The sequence below is a fragment of the Triticum urartu genome, chromosome 3A (assembly GCF_056163025.1).
Source record: "Triticum urartu cultivar PI428250 chromosome 3A, HENAU_Tu73, whole genome shotgun sequence".
NCBI lineage: Eukaryota > Viridiplantae > Streptophyta > Magnoliopsida > Poales > Poaceae > Triticum > Triticum urartu.
Genome location: NC_141875.1, coordinates 670,302,174 through 670,320,869, shown reverse-complemented (window position 1 = coordinate 670,320,869; position 18,696 = coordinate 670,302,174). Strand labels below are relative to the sequence as shown.

Sequence of the window (18,696 nt, the reverse complement as noted above, 5' to 3'; positions counted from 1 at the left end):
TTTCTCTGTTTGTAAATAATTGTTGGTATACCAACCTATGTTTTCGACAGTATATGTAAGTTTATATTCTTGTTCTTAATCTCTAGATCTAGTTTAGTAGAACTTATCTTGTTGTTTGGGTGGACCTGGAATGGCCAAGACCGCCGTTGCATTTGTAGATTCAGTTCTGTGCTGTACTTTCATGTCAGCTAAAACTGTGATATAGTAAGGTAACAGTGGTTTAATATGATCTATTGTTAAGGTTCTGATATATGGACAACATTTTCAATTCAACTCGAACCACAATTTCCATATCTGTTGAAACTGTGATATAGTAATGTAACAATAGTAGTTTAACATGGTCTACTGTTAAGGCTTTCTGATATATGAACATCAGCTTCAGTTCAGCTGGACCCGAAATTGTTTTATGCCATTCTGGTTTGGTCATCTTTGTTTCACCGAGGATGACCAATTTGTCAGGATATCTCTTGAGGAGTGCATATTGTTTCTGCTCAGATCGCCTTTCAAAGTTTGTCTGGATCCGACTTCAATCAATGTTTATTTGGCCGTCCTTTTGGGTTGATTGACTTTGTGCCAATTTGTTCAATTTTTATGTGTTGGAACTGGTAATATTCTAGTCTTGTGTCCCCGCAAAGAAAGAAGATATTTTAGTCTTATGGTCGATGTATTTGCGTTGTCGCTTGAAGGGTGGAAACTCGTCGTGATGATGAATGATTTATGACGATTGTTGGTGTGCTTTGTTTTTTTTTGATGGGGTGTGCTCTTATCTATATCTATGTACCTATACCTACTAATAAAGCAAGGTGCGTTTCTCCGATTTTTTCATCCGTTCACTGACGTAAAATTATTTTTCTATCAGAGGTCGTACTAAACTTTTGTGCATCCGTCTGCTAGAAAAAACATAAAACAATTTTCGTACATGGGCTGAGCACGCTGTGGCCGACGAAGCCAGCCCACTTATTTATCTGCCCAGACAGCTGTGAAAGACTATTTGCCGCATGCAGCGTCGAATAAGTGGAGCTTCGCACAGGACGCCCAAGACTGGGCCGGACCATTTTCTTTTTCTCTATGTTCTGTTTCTAATTTTTTCTGTTCCTTTCTCTTTTTCTTTCATCATTTTTTTCTTACCAATTTTAGATTATTTTCCCTTTTCTCATAAATTAAAATCTTGAAAAAATCGTTCAAAATTTCAAAGTTTACCATATTTTAGAAAAGGAATCAGATTTTTTTTTAAAATTCCTATCTTGTAAAATTTTCAAATCTTTACTTTTTTGTTCCCATTGCAAAATGTGTTCAAAATTAAAACAGTTACCATTTTTAAAAAAGTTTGTGTATTACAAAAAATCAAGATTTTCAAAATAAGTTGCATTTTAAAAATATTCCAGATTTTAAAATTATTCTTGTTTTAGTGAAATGTTCACAAATTCAAAATAATGTTCACTGTTAAAAAACACATTTTCTGGACTTGTTCTAAATGTTCAAAACATGTTCACACATTCTAAAAATGTTCATGTTTTTTCAAAAGGTTCATGTTGTCAAAAAATGGGTATGATTTTTTTAAATCTACCTATTTCAAATGATGTTTGTCTTTTTCCAAAAAATGAACGCAATTTTCAAAAATAGGTTCGTACTTTTGAAAACTGTTTGGGGCTTCAAAAATTGTTCATGTTTCCAAAAATATTCGGCAACTCATAAATATTAATTTATTTTCAGAAAAATTCAGCAAAAAAACAAAAAAAAGTTTTGAATCTGACGCTGCATATTCTTAAACATTTGGGTTGTCCATTGGTTAGCATGACCCATTTGTTCGAGTGGCTAGCAGCCCATGGTCGAGTTTTTGAGGTCGCTAGTTAAAAATTTATATTGTGCCTTACAAACATTGGTAGTTTTGGTGCCTGCCAATGGGCTGCCAATGAACTGTTGTGCGTCCACACGCTATTTAACAATAAAAAAGAATATATGCTTCTTGGCTATAATTAAAATATATTGTGGGCGACCAGGCGACAGGCTGGTCAGCAATTTCAAACCTTGATATTGATATATTGAATCAAAAACAATATTGTGGACGCGTGCCAATAGAAAGAATATGTTGGTTTGGATCTAATTATGAAGAATTGTGGGCACATGAGCGCTAGAACAATTAAAGAGAATAAACCCTGATAAAGAAGGGATTGTCTGGTTATCCGTGGGTTATGCTAATAAAATGGAATTTATGCGTTGCAATTAGTAATCTATCTGATTACGTTATCGTAGGAGAGAGTGGTCGAAGCAAGTGCAACGTAGGTCGCCGCACAACTACCAAATGAGGAGACAATCACAACCGTGACACAAAGGTGAACCTGAAGGGGAAAAACACAAGTTGGGTGGTCGCCACTAGGCTTGGCGATGGGAAGCCCGGCCCCGCCGGCCCGGGCCGATGCTGCTCCCGGGCCGTGCCCGGGCCCGTTGTTTTTGCGCTTTTCTAAAGGAGCCCGGCCCGAGGCCCGAGGCCCGGCAGGCTTTTACGCGTTCGGGCTGGGCTTGGGCCCAAAAAACAGGCCCGATGACCGGGCCGGGCCCGGGCCTAGGTTTTTTTGCCTCGGGCTTGGCTAGGCCCGGCCCGAGGTTTGGCCAGGTATAGTCGCTGCCATGCCCACCACTATTAACATCTTGTGGGACAAACATGATTCGCGAGAAGACCACAACTCCTCGCTCTATCGCCCCACCACTATGGATATCGTTTTTGGTGAACACATAATTTATCTCTCTTGTTGCTTCTCAGAAAATATCTCTGCGTTTGCAACGCACGACATATATGCTAGTTGACATATAAATCTTATCATCGAACATCCCGCATCTTGGTGAGGGGACATGTGTTCTTGGCTGGTGAAACAGCGTGGGAAAGAAACCAATATGGACACTCGTCACTGTATAGTGCGTTTTCCATTGCCTACCAACGACACCCTGTCCTTTCAAGTCTTATTCGTGCAGACTGCAACTGTTGTCTCTGATCTTCACAATAAAGCCATTAAGAAAAGAGAATGATTTCAACGTACTTGTTGTCACTAAGGCTGGTTGTAATGATAGTATCATAGTTAGTATCATGCATGTCAACTAGGCAATTTTGATAAGGTGTCATAGCATTAAATGAAGAAAGATAGGGTGCAGTATTATATCATGATACCGTATCGTAATAAATGCTATGCTACTTTGTATCATGCATAACAATAAATAAAGTACTACATGATACTAATATATGATACTATGCATTAGGAAGGTAGTATCATACACTAGTATCATATGCATGATACTAGTATATGATACTCCCCACTACAACCAGCCTAAGAAAATGATCTAAACAGACTGTACAGTAGTATTATGAGGGTGATCATGGAGTTAAGAGTTGTGCACCGCTGTTACATTTTTTTCAACGATAGGATGTTCCTTGACATTATAGCTCCAGCGTTGCTATACACACCACACATTTGTGCCCGACGCCTGCACGATCCAACGTGGCAGCACCTACAGCGAGCATGCATGCCTTAGGCAATTATTTTTTTAAAGCGGTTGCCTAGCGCTGTTGGGAAGGAAGGTGTCGTCTGTAGATCGTGCAGTTCATGTCATGCATGAAGACATTTCGTTATATCTCACAGAAGGCAGAAGGAATCAAGAAAATAAAATCATAAGTAACTTTGTCCCTGATTTCGTTTTCGAAAAACATGTGGTCCCCATCCACGAGCTTACGCATTCGAAGAGTTTAGGTAGCCCGACTATGAGGGGCGAAAATTACGGAGAGTCTGTCGGGGCGACCGGGGGGGGGGGGGGGGGGCGACGCCCACCCATCCGAGTGGCCGGCCCGCCGGCGGACAACTCTGATGACCATGGTCGAGATCCACGAGTGTCTGATGGAGAAAGGGGTCCGACGGTGATCGCGGACTCGCTGGGCCTGCGAGAGGCATGGCTCCAAACAAGGAAAGCGGTGAAGGAAATCGCCATGGAAAGGAAGAAGAGCGGAGAAAACCGATCTGGGATCGCGATAAAAGCTCAGGCCATTGATGGTATAGCCATGGGGAGAATCAGGGGAAGACTTCATACCATGCGTAGAGATCTGGGCCGCGGTCTAGGAGGAAATATTACGGGTGTGGTGAACCCAACTCCTCCTGATGCAAAGGACACAGATCCTCCTGATAAGATCGGAGGATTACCAGAATCAGTAGACGAGGAAAGGTACCAGTCAAAAGGCAAGGTATCATCAGCGAATCCTGCAGTATCGCTGAGGTCAGATCGGGGACGGAGTATATAAAGAGTGGATATAACATAGAGGCTATCACAAACCCTACTGATCCCCTCCCCGTTTGCATTCTGATCGAGTGCGCCCAACAACTTGCAATGGCGAACAGGGAATCCCGCAAGGACAAGGCCCTAATGGAAGCGGAGTCAGGCGCTGGCCTCGCTGGAGGCATGAACCAGGCGGGAAGGATGCTCCGAGGCGACTCCTCCCGCTCCTAGGGAGGCAGGGCGTCCATGAAGAGGCTCGGAGCGGGGGGCGACATTGTTGCGCCAAGGTTCCCGACGCATTTCGACCGCCGAGGCGAGGATGTGGTGGAGCTGGACCTGTCGAAGGAGCGCGTAGCCATGAGATTCCATTGGGTTGCCGTGGGTCTCTTCTTCTCGCCCCTGCCATTCAGCAACGAAGGGCTCTTTGGAGAGCTCAAGGGCAAGTGGGGTCTTGGGGGGGGGCATGGATTACAAGCCCCTGAAGAACAATCGCTTCCTCATCGAGTTCGAGCGCGAGGGCGATCGTCGCTTCATCCTCGACAACGGCCCATGGACTCATCAGGGGGATGCTTTCCTCATGGTCTCTGTTGATGGAGGCGCCCCCCGGGCGAAGTGGAGGTTGCACACATGCCGATCTGGGTACGAGTCCATGACATACCTCCGATCATGTTAGATGAAGGTGTCGCGTGGAAGCTCGGTGATAAGCTGGGAGAGGTGCTGGAGGTCTACACTGATACTAGGGGTAAGCTATGGGGGGATTTCATTAGGATTCACATTAATCATGATGTAGATGAACCCCTTAGAGATAGGATAAAAATCTAGAGATATTCCTAGTGATAAGGTGTTTACCCTAGAGGTTAAGTATGAGAGAGTGCCTCGATTCTGTGGGTACTGTGGTTATCTTGGGCATGGCCAACGCGACTCTAAGTTGCCGGAGGACCTCCATGAGATGAGGTTCATGGCAACAATGCGAGCCTCCCCTTATAAGAAAAGCAACAGTAGAGGGGGCCATGTGGCTCCGGTGGCGAACAGCGTCCACCGCCTCCTGAGTTTTGGGAGAGAAGTTCAGAGGAAGAGAAGCTCACACCAGAACAGGACGGCCTGTGAGAAGATCCCTGAAGAGGTGCTGCTGAACCCACAAGTGCAGGCTACCATTGCGGCTGTTAGTGCACTCAAGGTCTTCGATGATGGTGGCTCGGCCGGAGCCCAGACTCCTCCGAGATCGACCATGTTGCCAAAGTCTAAGGGGGGGGGGGGGTCCAAAGTGAGGTCATGCAATCGGGCACCGAGGGCGTCCCAGCGGAGGAAGGGGGCATCAAACTGGCTCTGAGCCTGGCCCCTCCGGTCCAAGTGATAGACCCGGGACTCGCCCATGGCGACACTATGGCTGCCGTAGTGGAGGCTGCTCCTAGCCTTGCTGAGAGAAACACACCTATGGTCAACCTTGTTCTCGGGATGGCTCAGGCCCAAGGGGTGGAGGTTGCTGTGCAGGGCCCTGAGGTGATGACTGCAAGCGATGACAGGAAAGTTGTGGCTGGATCTGGCGAGGTAGAGGAGGAGTTGCTGTATCCGCCTGGCTTTGAGCCGGGCACGCGCACCACAAGGCATGAGATGGTTTGGTCGGTGGAGGGTCTGTTCAACCGCAAAGTGTTGAAGGATATCAGGTCAAAGAAAAGGGTGGGGCAGGCGTCTTCGATCCCGGGGAAGAGAGGGGGTAGGGATAAGTTGGAGGTGGAACTTGCAGCTGCTACTGAGATGGAGGGTGGACCGGATAAGAGCAAGAAGGTCTGTGCCGCTGGGACGGTGTATGAGGGCATGGTGGAAAGCAAGGAAGCGACCGGGCTAGGGGCTCCCGGCGTCCTGGTGGGTGCCAATGACGGCGCCCACTAGGAGCCATGACGATCATGAGCCGGAACTGTCGAGGCCTCGGGCAACCTCGAACAGTTCAAGAACTAGTGTGTCTGGTGCACACATACAAGCCCAAGCTCGGCTTCTTGAATGAAACTCGACAGAACAATAAGTATGTTTCGAACCTGAAGTGGAGGTTGGGCCTCCGTCACTGTATCACGCAACCCGGCACTGGAAAAGGTGCCGACATTGCTCTCTTTTATGATGAGTCTGTGGAAATAATGAAAATTGCCGTGGGGACGAGGTATATCGATGTGTTGATCCGTCTAAACCCACACAGCTCTTAACGGAGAGGAACCTTTGTATATGGTGAACCCAAAGGCCAAGAGCATCATCACATGTGGACGATGTTGAGAAGAATAAAGGACAGTAGTAATCTGCCTTGGCTGATGGCAGGTGACTTTAATAAGACCATGTGGCAGTCCGAACACTTCTCGGCTGCTAATAGATCTGAGAGATATATGGAGAATTTTAGAGAGGTTCTGTCGGACTGCAACCCTTTTGATTTGGGATTCAAAGGGCCCGGGTGGACTTACAACAATAAGCATCAAGGAAGCCATAATGTTCGTGCGAGACTAGACAGATTTGTGGCCTCTCCGGCGTGGTCAGATCTGTTTATCAATGCCTCGGTGGAGCACATCTGCTCATCTTGATCTAACCACCTTCTAATCTTGCTACGGATGGGAAGTATAAAAGAGTGGAGGCCTGTGTCTGAAGGTAAACAGGGATGTTTCAGATATGAGCAGATGTGGGAGAGGGTGGACTCCCTTCAGCCAACAATCACAGAGTCGTGGAGCAAAAGTGGCCTAGAAGAGAACATGCACATGCTTGGAGCTAAGTTGAAGAGCATGCAGATCGAGCTAACGAACCGGGCCAAGCGTGACTTTGGTTCGATTACAAGGAAAACATCTGAGATCAGGAAGAGGCTCCACAGAATTTTGTGTTCCACACCCACGGTCGCTCTCGAGAGGGAAGCAACAAAACTAGCCAAGGATTTAGATGAAATGCTTCTAAGGGAGGAGCTCATGTGGAGACAGAGGTCTAGAGCGACGTACCTCCATGAAGGGGACAGGAACACAAAGTGGTTCCAGCGGAAAGCGACTTGGCGGCAGAAGAAAAATGCCATCCAAAAATTGCGTGATGCTAGTGGGAACTGGGTGTAGGATACCGTTGGTCTGCATGCGTTAACAAACGCCTTCTTCAGGAACCTGTACACCGCGAGGAGAACACCGATCCCAACGATATCCTAGAGCTGGTAACTACCCGTGTTAGTATGGACATGAATAAAGATTTAGTTAAGCCGTTCACTGACGAGGAAATCAGCGATGCTTTATTTCAGATCGGCCCCCTTAAGGCCCCGGGGCCCGACGGTTTCCCGACACGCTTCTTTCAAAGAAACTGGGAAGACATTAAAGAAGATGTGATCAGAAGTGTGAGGGCTTTCTTTGTGGATGGTGTCATGTCAGAAGGAATAAACGATACGGTGATCATGCTAATCCCAAAAGGAAAAGACCCTCAGTCTCTCAAAGACTATAGACCGATCAGCTTATGCAACATCATCTACAAGGTGATCTCTAAGTGTCTCGTCAATCGGTTGCGCCCTATTCTGGATGGGATCATCTCAGAGACCCAGAGCGCGTTCATCCCGGGCAAAATGATTACGGATAACGCCATCATCGCTTTCGAATGCTTCCATAAGATCCAGCACTGTAAGAAGGAGAAGGACAATTATTGCGCTTACAAGTTGGACCTTGCCAAGGCGTATGACAGGGTGAGCTGGGTTTTTATTGAAGGTGTGCTCCAGAAAGTTGGGTTCAACAACATATGGACCAATTGGGTGATGCAATGTGTCAAGTCAGTGAGGTATTCGATCAAGTGTAATGGCGATCTGTTGGAACCGTTCCTCCCCTCCCGTGGCTTACGTCAAGGGGAACCGTTAAGCCCTTATCTCTTCCTCTTTGTGGCTAATGGTTTGGTGCTATTGTTGAAGAAGGAGCTGGCCGTGAAAAACCTTAGACCGATCAAGATTGCCAGAAATAGCCCGGGTATATCAAATCTTCTTTTTGCAGATGACAGTTTGATTTTCTTTAAGGCGGTGCCAGAAAAAGCTAAGGTGATCAAGCACGTGTTGGATACTTTCCAGAAATGTACGGGACAACTACTTAGCCAGAACAAATGGTCCCTCCTGTTTAGTGAGGTTTGCCATGCGGAAATAAGAGAGGAAATTAAACATATCCTAGGGGTGGTCGCTGAAACCTTTGAAAGTAAGTATCTTGGACTGCCTACTCCCGAGGGGAGAATGAAAGATGAGCAGTTCCAACCAATTATGGACAAATTTGGTAAGAGATGTAGTGACTGGTCAGAGAAGTTTATGTCATTTGCAGCAAAAGAAGTTCATGTGAAATCGCTTGTTCAGGCCCTCCCAACTTTCATCATGAGTGTCTTTATGCTATCCAAAGGCTTCTGTGACAAATATGAGAAAATGATTCGAAACTTTTGGTGGGGGGATGACGAGGGGCATAGGAAGGTACATTGGATGACGTGGGATCGCATGATCAAGCCAAAGAGGGCGGGAGGTATTGGTTTTAGAGACATGCACTTGTTTAACCAAGCACTTCTGGCCAAGCAGGGATGGTGGCTCATACAAAATCCGGATAGCCTGTGAAGAGTTCTTAAGTCAAAGTACTACCCAAATGGGAACCTTTTGGACACAGTGTTTGCAAATGATGCGTCCCCGGTATGGAGAGCCATTGAGTTCGGTCTGGAGCTGTTGAAAAAAAGCCTAATATGGCGGGTGGGGGATGGAAAAAGCATTCAAATTCAGAGAGATCAATGGATCCCAAGGAAAGAGGGCCTTATGACGACTGCCTTCATTAGGCGCTCCCGGATTCGTTGGGTGAACCAACTTATGTTGCCCGATAGAAAGGAATGGAATGAACCCCTCATCCGACAAATCTTATATCCCTTTGATGCTGATGAGACATGCAAGCTCAATATTCCCTCTTCGGAGGTGGGCGACTGCATTGCTTGGCATTATGAGAAGAATGGCCTTTTCTCAGTCAAGAGCGCATATAGACTTGCGGCTTCTAACCCTGAGCAAGTGTCGAATACCCCGTCGAGCTCTTCTAGGGACCCAAATGATCACAACATCTGGGACCTAATTTGGAAAACAAAAGTCCCCGGGAAGATCCGCATCTTTGCTTGGAGAGTTGCAACTAATACCCTGGCCACCAAGAAGAACAAATGGAGGAGAACATGGGAAGTTGATGCCACTTGCAGCTTATGTGGCAATGGTGTCGAGGATGAACACCACGCGGTTATTGTATGCACTAAAAGCAGCTATGAGAGAAGTTTGGAGACTAACTGCGGAGAACAAGCTGAGATTCACCGGTGATGATTGGCTGCAAGTTGCACTAGACACTGAAAACGAGGAGATGCGCGCCAAACTGCTGCTACTCTTGTGGCGATGCTGGCACCTCAGAGAGGACTGCATGCGTAATAATGGGAGAGAATCTATCCGGGCTTCAATGTAGTTCTTAAAGCAGTATGTGGATGATCTGTATAGTTCAGAGGAGACTAATGACAGGCAGAAAGGACGCACCGATTTGGATGAGGGAGAGAGAAAGAACCGGCTGCTTCCCGCCACCCAAGAGGACAAGTGGAGAGCGCCGGCTCGGGGAACGACTAAAATTAACTCCGACGCAGCTTTCTGTGCTGATACAGGGGAGAGTGCGGCGGGGGTGGTTGCCCGGGACCACAGATGCCTGGTTTTTTATCTGTCTGCAAAAAGCTCCCGCTCTGCAGCAGTGTGGAGGAAGTCGAGGCGCGTGCGGCCCTTGTCGGCCTACAGACAATGAGTAGATACTTTAATGGTGAGGTGGTGCTAGAGATGGACAACCAAAACATCATAGCAGAGCTAACCTCCCAGAAACCGTCCAGGACTGCCTGCTATGGCCTAATCATGGATATGAAAGATGCGATGAAGGGTTTTGCTGCATGCAACGTCCAATACGGGATCAGGAAGATCAACAAACTGGCGCATGGTTTGGCGGCGTTGAACAGGAGCATGGGTGACAAAGTGATGATTGCAGACGTCCCACAGGGCCTCCGATCGTTGATGTTGTCCGAGTTTAATGCTCCTTCGGAGTAGTTTCTCCTACTCTGTCCTCAAAAAAGAAAAAGAAAAGAAAAACATGTGATCCCACTCCCACCGTTGCTAGGGATGAAACTGTTTGGGATGGCCGAACCAACACCACCACACTGCCTCCAAGATGCCGAAACAAGATGAGGTGGAGTCCAAACCAAAGCCGAACTGCCACAACCAGGTCGATGGGAAGAGAAAGAGCCATGGCAAATGAACTCCATAAGGCCGCCCTTCAACTAGAAGAATTAACGGCAAAGCGTCGAAGCCCGACAATGGGTTGTCGTTCCCTAATCATCCGAGGGAGGACGGAAGCTTCAACGAGCAACATAGCTTCTCCTCCAATGTCGATGAGGATGAACCTCTTCCAAATCACCGGAATCGAGGGGTGACCGCCCCTTCTTTGCTGCCGAGAAATGGGTAATCGTCCCTGCCAATGAATGGTCCTCGTCGTCGTATGTTCGCCTAGGATTTGACCCAGCCGTCTTCTATTTCCTTATGTTCGACTTTGTACCTGCCATGGCTTTCAATGTAAAATTGAAGTTTGATTATAACATCGAAGAGGTAGGGATCTACTCATCCAAAGCTGGAGGTTGGACACATCAAATTGAATGGAACGATCCAATTGAGATATGCAATTTTTCCGGTGGCACATTTCTTAGCAGGTTGTTGTACTTATGTTCCTATAATAATTTGGTTGCAGCTGTCGATGTGGAGGGAAACTGTCGTTTCATTCCTTCTCCTACTTTACATGATGCTCATTGTGGTCCTTATGTTTATGTATCACGACAACAATTGTACGTCATATATTATGGTGCTGCTGAAGCATCAATCTGGGCCCTTCAAAATTATGGTAGTAAAGATTATTGGACCATGAAGCACAATGTGAGCTACTTGCAACTGTTCGGTTCAAGCTCCAAGGATTATTATGGTGTTATCTCAGCTCACCTAGAAGACAATGTGATATTCATAACCATATAATATACATCGGGATACCGTCGAACACGGGGGAAAATATTTTCATCTGAAATTGATTCTAATGAGCTGTGTTTCATATGTGACCTTGGACGGACTTCCAGGTACCCTTATCTTCCATATGCCCCTTTGTACTCGGAGTCGTTGGCAGATGGGCATAATGGTCTTTTTGTATATTGGACCTCACAGTTGTCCACCTTTCTGATGATGATTATGGAGTTTGATGTCTATTATGAGCAACAGTAATCTGGGTAAGTTGTGAGAAGTTGTTGGTGCTTGAGTGAAGTCAAGTACCTGATTTTATGCTCTGAGCTATTTAGTTAACTTAGTACTCTGCGTGTATTTGTGTAGTTTTATACTTAATCATTGAATTGTGACTGTCTTGTTGGAACTATTATGAATATTTTCATATCTGGATTATATGTTCTCTATTTGTGAATAATTTGATGGTATACTAGCATGTGTTTCAGATAGTACATGAATTGTTATACTCTTCTTTTTAATCTTTTATATAGCCTGTAAGTTATCTTGCTGTCACTAGTAGAAAACAGGGCTTTGGTCACGGGGCAATATTCACATTAGTCTCGGTTCAGTCACAAACCGGGATTAATGTGAGCATTGGTCCCGGTTTGTGCGGCTAAGGCATTAGTCCCGGTTCACCTGAGCCCTTTAGTCCCGGTTTGAGACACGAACCGAGACTAAAGGGTGCGATGCCCTTTAGTCCCGGTTTGTGTCTCAAACCGGGACTAAAGGTCCCATTTTCAAACTCTACCCCCCCAGGTGGATCGCCTTTTTTGTTTTGAAAAAATCAACAGAAAATGATAAAAACTTCAAAAAATAAAATCCTTCGAGAGGTAGTTATATTACTACATCTACTAGTTAGGAAAATTTAAAAACTTAAATTTGGACATGTTTTGCAAAAAAATGTAGGGAAAATGTAAAACGGCTATAACTTTTGCATACGATGTCGGGAAAAAACGTATAATATATCAAAATGTTCGGAACGAAAATCCGCATCCGATGGAGACCACCTACGGCCTGTTTGCAAATTTTTAGAATCCTCAAATTCTAAAAGGAAAAAAAGTTATGCTCAAATTTCAGTTTTTTTTGAATTTTTGTTAAATCTGGTCAAACTATGGTCAAACTACTTATTCAAGAAGTATTAGTGTTACTAAATAATTATTCAAGAATATTAGTGTTACTAAATAATTATTTCAGTTTTTTTGAATTTTGGTCAACTATGGTCAAACTGTGGTCAAACTACCTATTCAAGAAATATTAGTGTTACTAAATAATTATTGATTTTTAGAACAATAGTTTCAAACTCAAACAGTGAAATGTGTGACTTCATGCTCAAGCTAAATTCCCGAGGGTTAATAGGATTGACATCTTACTATTGTCAGGAAAACAACAAGTGCAGACTTGGAAACGAGGGAGAATAGAACCCGGAAGTTAAGCGTGCTCAGGCTGGAGTAGTGAGAGGATGGGTGACCGTTCGTGAAGTTAGAGGAGGGGTGATTAGAGATTAAAGGTTAAATTGAGCAGTGACGAGGGGTGATTAGAGATTAGAGGTTAAAATAATTCAGAAATTTGAAATTCAAAAAAATAAAAAAAAATCATAAAATTTCCTTTAGTACCAGTTGGTGTTACCAACCGGGACTAAAGGTGGACCTCCAGGCAGCGGCCACGTGGAGGGCCTTTAGTCCCGGTTCCAGTTAGAACCGGGACTAAAGGGGAAGGCTTTAGTACCGACCCTTTAGTCCCGGTTCCAGAACCGGAACTAAAGGCCCTTATGAACCGGGACTAAAGGCCCTTTTTCTACTAGTGTGTTTCGGTGGACCTGAAATGGCAAAGACTGTTGTTGCATTTCTAGAGCATTTGAGGAGTACTTGCCATGGAGATTCAATTCTCTTTGTTATTAAATTTATGTGCTGTATTTTCATCTTCTGCTGAAAGTGTGATAGTCGCGCTATTCGTCACCCTGGGTGAGGAATAGTTATTCTTCACCCCCTCTATTTTACCATCAATGCACCGTAATTTTACGTTCCGTAAGTTTTGTCTTATTTCCGACGCAAAAAGGGACTGTAAGAAAATATGTAATCGCCGTAAAAAATATTTTATGTTATGTAAAATTCCAAACGTAAAAACGTAGTCTAAAATACACATAAACTGCAAATTTTCTTGTCTTATGACCTATATTTTTATTTTTCTTACGTCAAATTTTATATAGTGAATCAATAGGAATGTAACTATTTGAATTTGAAACGTAATTTAATTATGAAAAGATCGTAAAATTACCTCGGGTGAAGAATATATATATATATATATATATATATATATATATATATATATATATATATAGGAAAATGGTTGTGTACTCCTGCTCCTCATATACCACATAGATGAATCTTTTATACCTTTTTATTATTTTTAATATACTTCATTAGTAATTATTAGATACCCCAAAATGAGTTTCATGAAAAAATTCATGTGAGTCTATGTATTTTTAAATATTTACGTATATACTGATGTGTTTGTACGTAAAAAGGTATATTACAAAAAATACGTTGCAGATAATATTTTTTCAACTAAACTCATATTGGGGTATCTTAGAATATTTAATGAAGTATATTGAGAATAATAAAGAGGTATAATTAATGCGTATATGAGGTATATTGAGGTTGGGACTACGTACTCTCAAGAGTACAGAAGAGGAATCCTATATATAAACTGTTGTTTCAATGCAAGTGCTTTTTCGCCTCTTTCCGGTTTGATTATCTTCGTGTCACCATCACTGGCCTCAGAGCGTGGTTCTCCAGTTGCAAGTTCTAATAGATTAGTTGTAAAATTATCAACGTAGAAATTTTCTGGGATCCAAGTTATATCCATTTGGAGAAAGTTTAGACTGGACAATGGAGGGCAATCTGGTCAGCTCACTTGAATCAGTTACATCACGACCAAGTTGCCAATTCCAGTTTTGAACACTGCTTGTTATCTTTGTGTCGATTTCATCAATACTATGTTGGGCTGCTATTCTTTCGTGTCTGCTGTGCTTTTGTGTTATTTATCCCAAATCAATGCTAGACACTACAAGTATTTTACTGTAGAAGGCAATAATCAAAAGAAAAGAAAAACGATATTGCTAAAACTCAACCGAACCAAGTCTCAGTTGACTGTGTAGCTGTTGGATCTTTTGCGTGGAGGTTCGTGCTAGACGGAGCATCATCCAACAGCCCTCGCAACACATAGTCCCACCGCTCGTAGTTGCCGGTTGCAGCATATCATCTCACTCGTCCAACGTCCACCCTCGTCGCTTATAGCATGTCGTCCCACTAGTCGCAGGTCCGCAATTGCCGCTTGCAGAATGTAATCACACCGGTCGCAGCACCCATCGCCATTGCTCGCGGCAATTCTTGTAGCGTCTGCCATCGCTGTTTGCAACATGTCATCCCATCAGTTTGCAGCATCCAGCCGTGCTATCCACCCCATGATGCTTGTAGCACCACAACCTTAGTTGGCTGGATTTGGTTGAGTCCTCACAACACCCATCGTCATTGCTCGCAATAAGTATTGCAGCGTCTGCCATCGCTGTTTGCAACATGTCATCCCATCATTTTGCAGCATCCACCCGTGCCGCTTGTAGCACCACAACCTCAGTTGGCTGGATTTGGTTGAGTCCTCGCAACAGCCATCGTCATTGCTCGTGGCAAGTCTTGCAGCGTCTATCATTGCTGTTTGCAACATGTCATCCCATCAGTTTGCAACATCCACCCGTGCTACTTGTTGTAGCACCACAAACCTTAGTTGGCTGGATTTGGTTGAGTCTTAGTCAACTGAATTCTAGACATACCCAAACAAAATATTTGGTTCGCTCTAGAAATCTATAGATGACATATAACTTTTTTTTATGGTGGAAGGGTTCCGAAGGACTCGGTGCGGTGTGGTAGTACAACTTACATATGCCCCAAATGAAAAAAACAATTACATGCTAGTCCTGGCATTTACAAAGACGCCCCTATATGACAAATAATAAACAGCTACCCCATAGAAATAATCACGACATAGTTGGGGGCTACTCCGGACCACTTGCACACCATGGACTCCAAAACTGACGTTGTGTTGTCGCCCTTTTGACATCTTGACCGAGATGAAGAAGATTGGTCGCCCGTCGACCATATGATTCGATGGTACGGTCGGAGACACCAACAATCTACTGGCATCGTTGGAGCCGTAGCTTCTCCTCAAACCTTGCCGATGAGGTGCTCTAGCTCCATCGGCAAATTATAGGTCTCTTATCTTAAGTGGGAGCCCTCTTCCAGATCAGGGGAACCCACGAGCTTATTGAGGGAGGCATCAACATTGATCCTTGGGTAGCAATATACTTAGATTTGATGGGGTGTGGGGGGAGGGGGGCGAACAAAAACTTTGCACCTTGGCACCAACGGGTGGCGATGCCTACATGTGTCGCGTTACTCTTGGGAGCACACGGCAACATAGGCTACAAGAAAAGATCGGGTTTAGATTGTAAGTGTTGTTTGGATGCATTTTGCCCTCTTCAAAAGTGCTCACTGATAGCGAAGTGCTCTTTTTGAGAGAATCAAAATGTATTTCAAAGATCATCGTTTTGAGAGAATCAAAATGTCCTTCACTGAGTGTTTAGACTCACTAAGCCCAGGAAAAACACGACATAACTGGCTTTCGGTTCCACTTCTGCAGTATCCATCCATCTCTCTCGCTCTGCAGCCAAGCCCGAAAATATATATTAGAGCATATGCACCCAGACCCTCTCTATCTAGCCATCCATTTCCTGCTTTAAGATTCATGCAAATACATTTCTCTTTTTTGTTTCTCCCATGTAGAACATATCTTGAAGTTCAAACCTATGTAGTGTGGCAAAGCTTTCTAAGTAGAATGTAGGATAAATCTTTCAGATTTTTTTGTCTATTTATATTTGACAAAAAAACTGAAAGATTTATCCTAAATTCTAGCTAGAAAGTTTTGGCACGCTGCATAGGTTTGAATTTCAACATATGTTCTACGTGGGAGAAACAAAAAAGAGAAAATCTCATATAAAAAATTAATTGCGTCACACGGATCTTAAAGCGATATTGGAGAGCTAGGATAGCAGGGTCTGGGTGCAAGTGTTCTAAAAATCCACGTCCCAGCCAAGCCAAACCAAACCCTCACCGGCCGGCGCGGATGGGAGCACCCAGCGGCGGCGCTCTGGCCGCTCCTCCCTTTGCAGTTCGCGCGTCTCGCATCTGGTAGGTCCTCTCTTCCATCACGCTCCCCTCGCCGCTTGGATGAGTCCCTAACTTCTCCTCCTCCGCCCCGATCTGCAGATTGGCCGCTCGTTGCCTCCCCGGAGATGGCGACGGGATCCATGGAGACGACCCTCATGAGTCATGATCGGTCCGACGATCAAGCTCCCCGACGACCTCCTTGTCGAGGTCATCTCCCGCGTGCCGTACAAGTCCACCTGCTGCTGCAAGTGCGTCTCCACACGCTGGCGGGACCTCATCTCCTACCCCGACCACCGCAAAATATTTCCCCGGTCGACCCTTGCGGCTTCTTCTACACAACCCTCGCCACGGACGACCATCCAGATCTTTCTCATGGTTACCAAAGCGTCTCTGGAAACTGGTGCCCTCATGACGCCTCCCTCTCGTTCCTGCCCAAATACGAGAGCCTTCAAATCTTGGATTGCTGCAACAGCCTCCTCCTCCGCCGAGCCCGGAAGTCGACTGACCCAGAGACGCTGGATTACGTGGTGTGCAATCCGGCCACTGAGAAATGGGTAACGGTGCCAGCCATCGAGTGGTCCTGGTTGGAGAGAAGCGCTTGCCTTGGATTTGACCCGGCCGTCTCCTCACATTTCTATGTGTTCCAGTTGATACCTGCCCTTGCTTGGAATCCGGATAAGAAGGATGATTATAGCATTGAAGCGGTGGGGATTTACTCTACCAAAGTTGGAGTCTGGACACATCCAATTGTTTTGGATGATCTATTTGAGAAACTCTACTTATCAGGTGGCGCGTATTTGAGCGGAGTGTTGTATTTATGTTCTGATAATAGTTCAGTTGCAGTCGTCGACCTGGAGGGAACTTGTAGGATCATTCCTATTCCCACTTCACATGATGCTCTTGGTGGTCCTAATGTCTACGTATCACGGGGACAATTGTATCTCACTTCAGGCTGCTTTTGAGCTGTCTTTCTGGGTTCTTGAAGATTCTAGTAGTGAAAATTGTTGGACCCTCAAGCTCAATATCAGCTACTTGCGACTGTTTGGAATAAGACTATTCAAGCTCTGGGCAATTTTACGGTGTTATCTCAGCTCACCCAGAACACAATGTGATATTCATAATCAAAAATTTATATCGAGATGCCGATCACTGAAAAAATTATATTCATATGAAATGGATTCTGGGGAGCTGCATTTCATATGTGATCTTCCATGGAATTCCAGGTTGCCTTATCTTTCCGATGTTCCTTTGTTCTCGAAGTCATTAGCAGATGGGCACTAAATGTCTTGTGTATTGGAGCCTCACAATTGTCAATCTTTCTGATGGTACTAGAGTTACATTAATGGTACAAGCAGGGAAGCAAGTGATTTGGGCAGAGCTTCATGAAGTTGTGATAAAGCGGTTGGTGCTTGACTGCACTCATTACTGGACTTGTGGAGCTAGCTAGCTATTTAGTAAACTTAGTACTGTGTTTGTGTTCAAGTGGCCATTTATAGCAGCCACGCAGGCGTAACACCCTACTACTTAAGTACGGATATTTTACTGTTTTCTTGGAACTATTATGAATATTTTAATATCTACGTTCTTCTCTCTGCTTATTTCCCTATTTCTGAATGTGTTTATCCGCTTATGAACTTTAGTTGTACATGAATGGTTGTTTTCTTGTTCCTAACATCTAGCTCTAATTAACCTAGAACTTAAGATCTTGCAACCTTGTGTTTCCGACAGTAGAAATGAATGGTTATATTCTTGTTCTCAATCTCTAGCTCTAGCCTAGAACTTATCTTGTTGTTTGGCTGGACCTGGAATGCAAGACTGCTGTTGTGTTTATGTAGCGTTCGAGGACTACATGCTGTGGAGATTCAGTTCTCTTTGTTATTCCATTTCTGGTGATGTATTTTTGTTAACACGATCTATTTCTAAGGCTTTCTGACATATGAACTGCTTGTTTCAACTTGATGCGAACCACAAGTGCTTTTTTGCCATTCTGGTTTGATTATTGCTGGCTTCAGCGCTTGATTCTCCTGCTGCAGTTTTCTAATAGAAGATGTGTACCCGTTCAGTTAGTGTAACTGCAACCTGTAGTCGTTGGGAATCTGTGTTTTACATAGAGATTTATCAACATAGAAACTTCTTGCTATTTGCCAAGTGACACCTATCTGGAGAAACTTC

At 44.6% G+C, this 18,696-nt stretch overlaps 1 pseudogene; it reads left to right on the top strand.

The window, feature by feature from the left end:
* Positions 1 to 16,640: 16,640 nt before the first annotated feature.
* Positions 16,641 to 18,017, top strand: LOC147981351 (F-box protein At5g07610-like; annotated as a pseudogene).
* Positions 18,018 to 18,696: the final 679 nt, after the last annotated feature.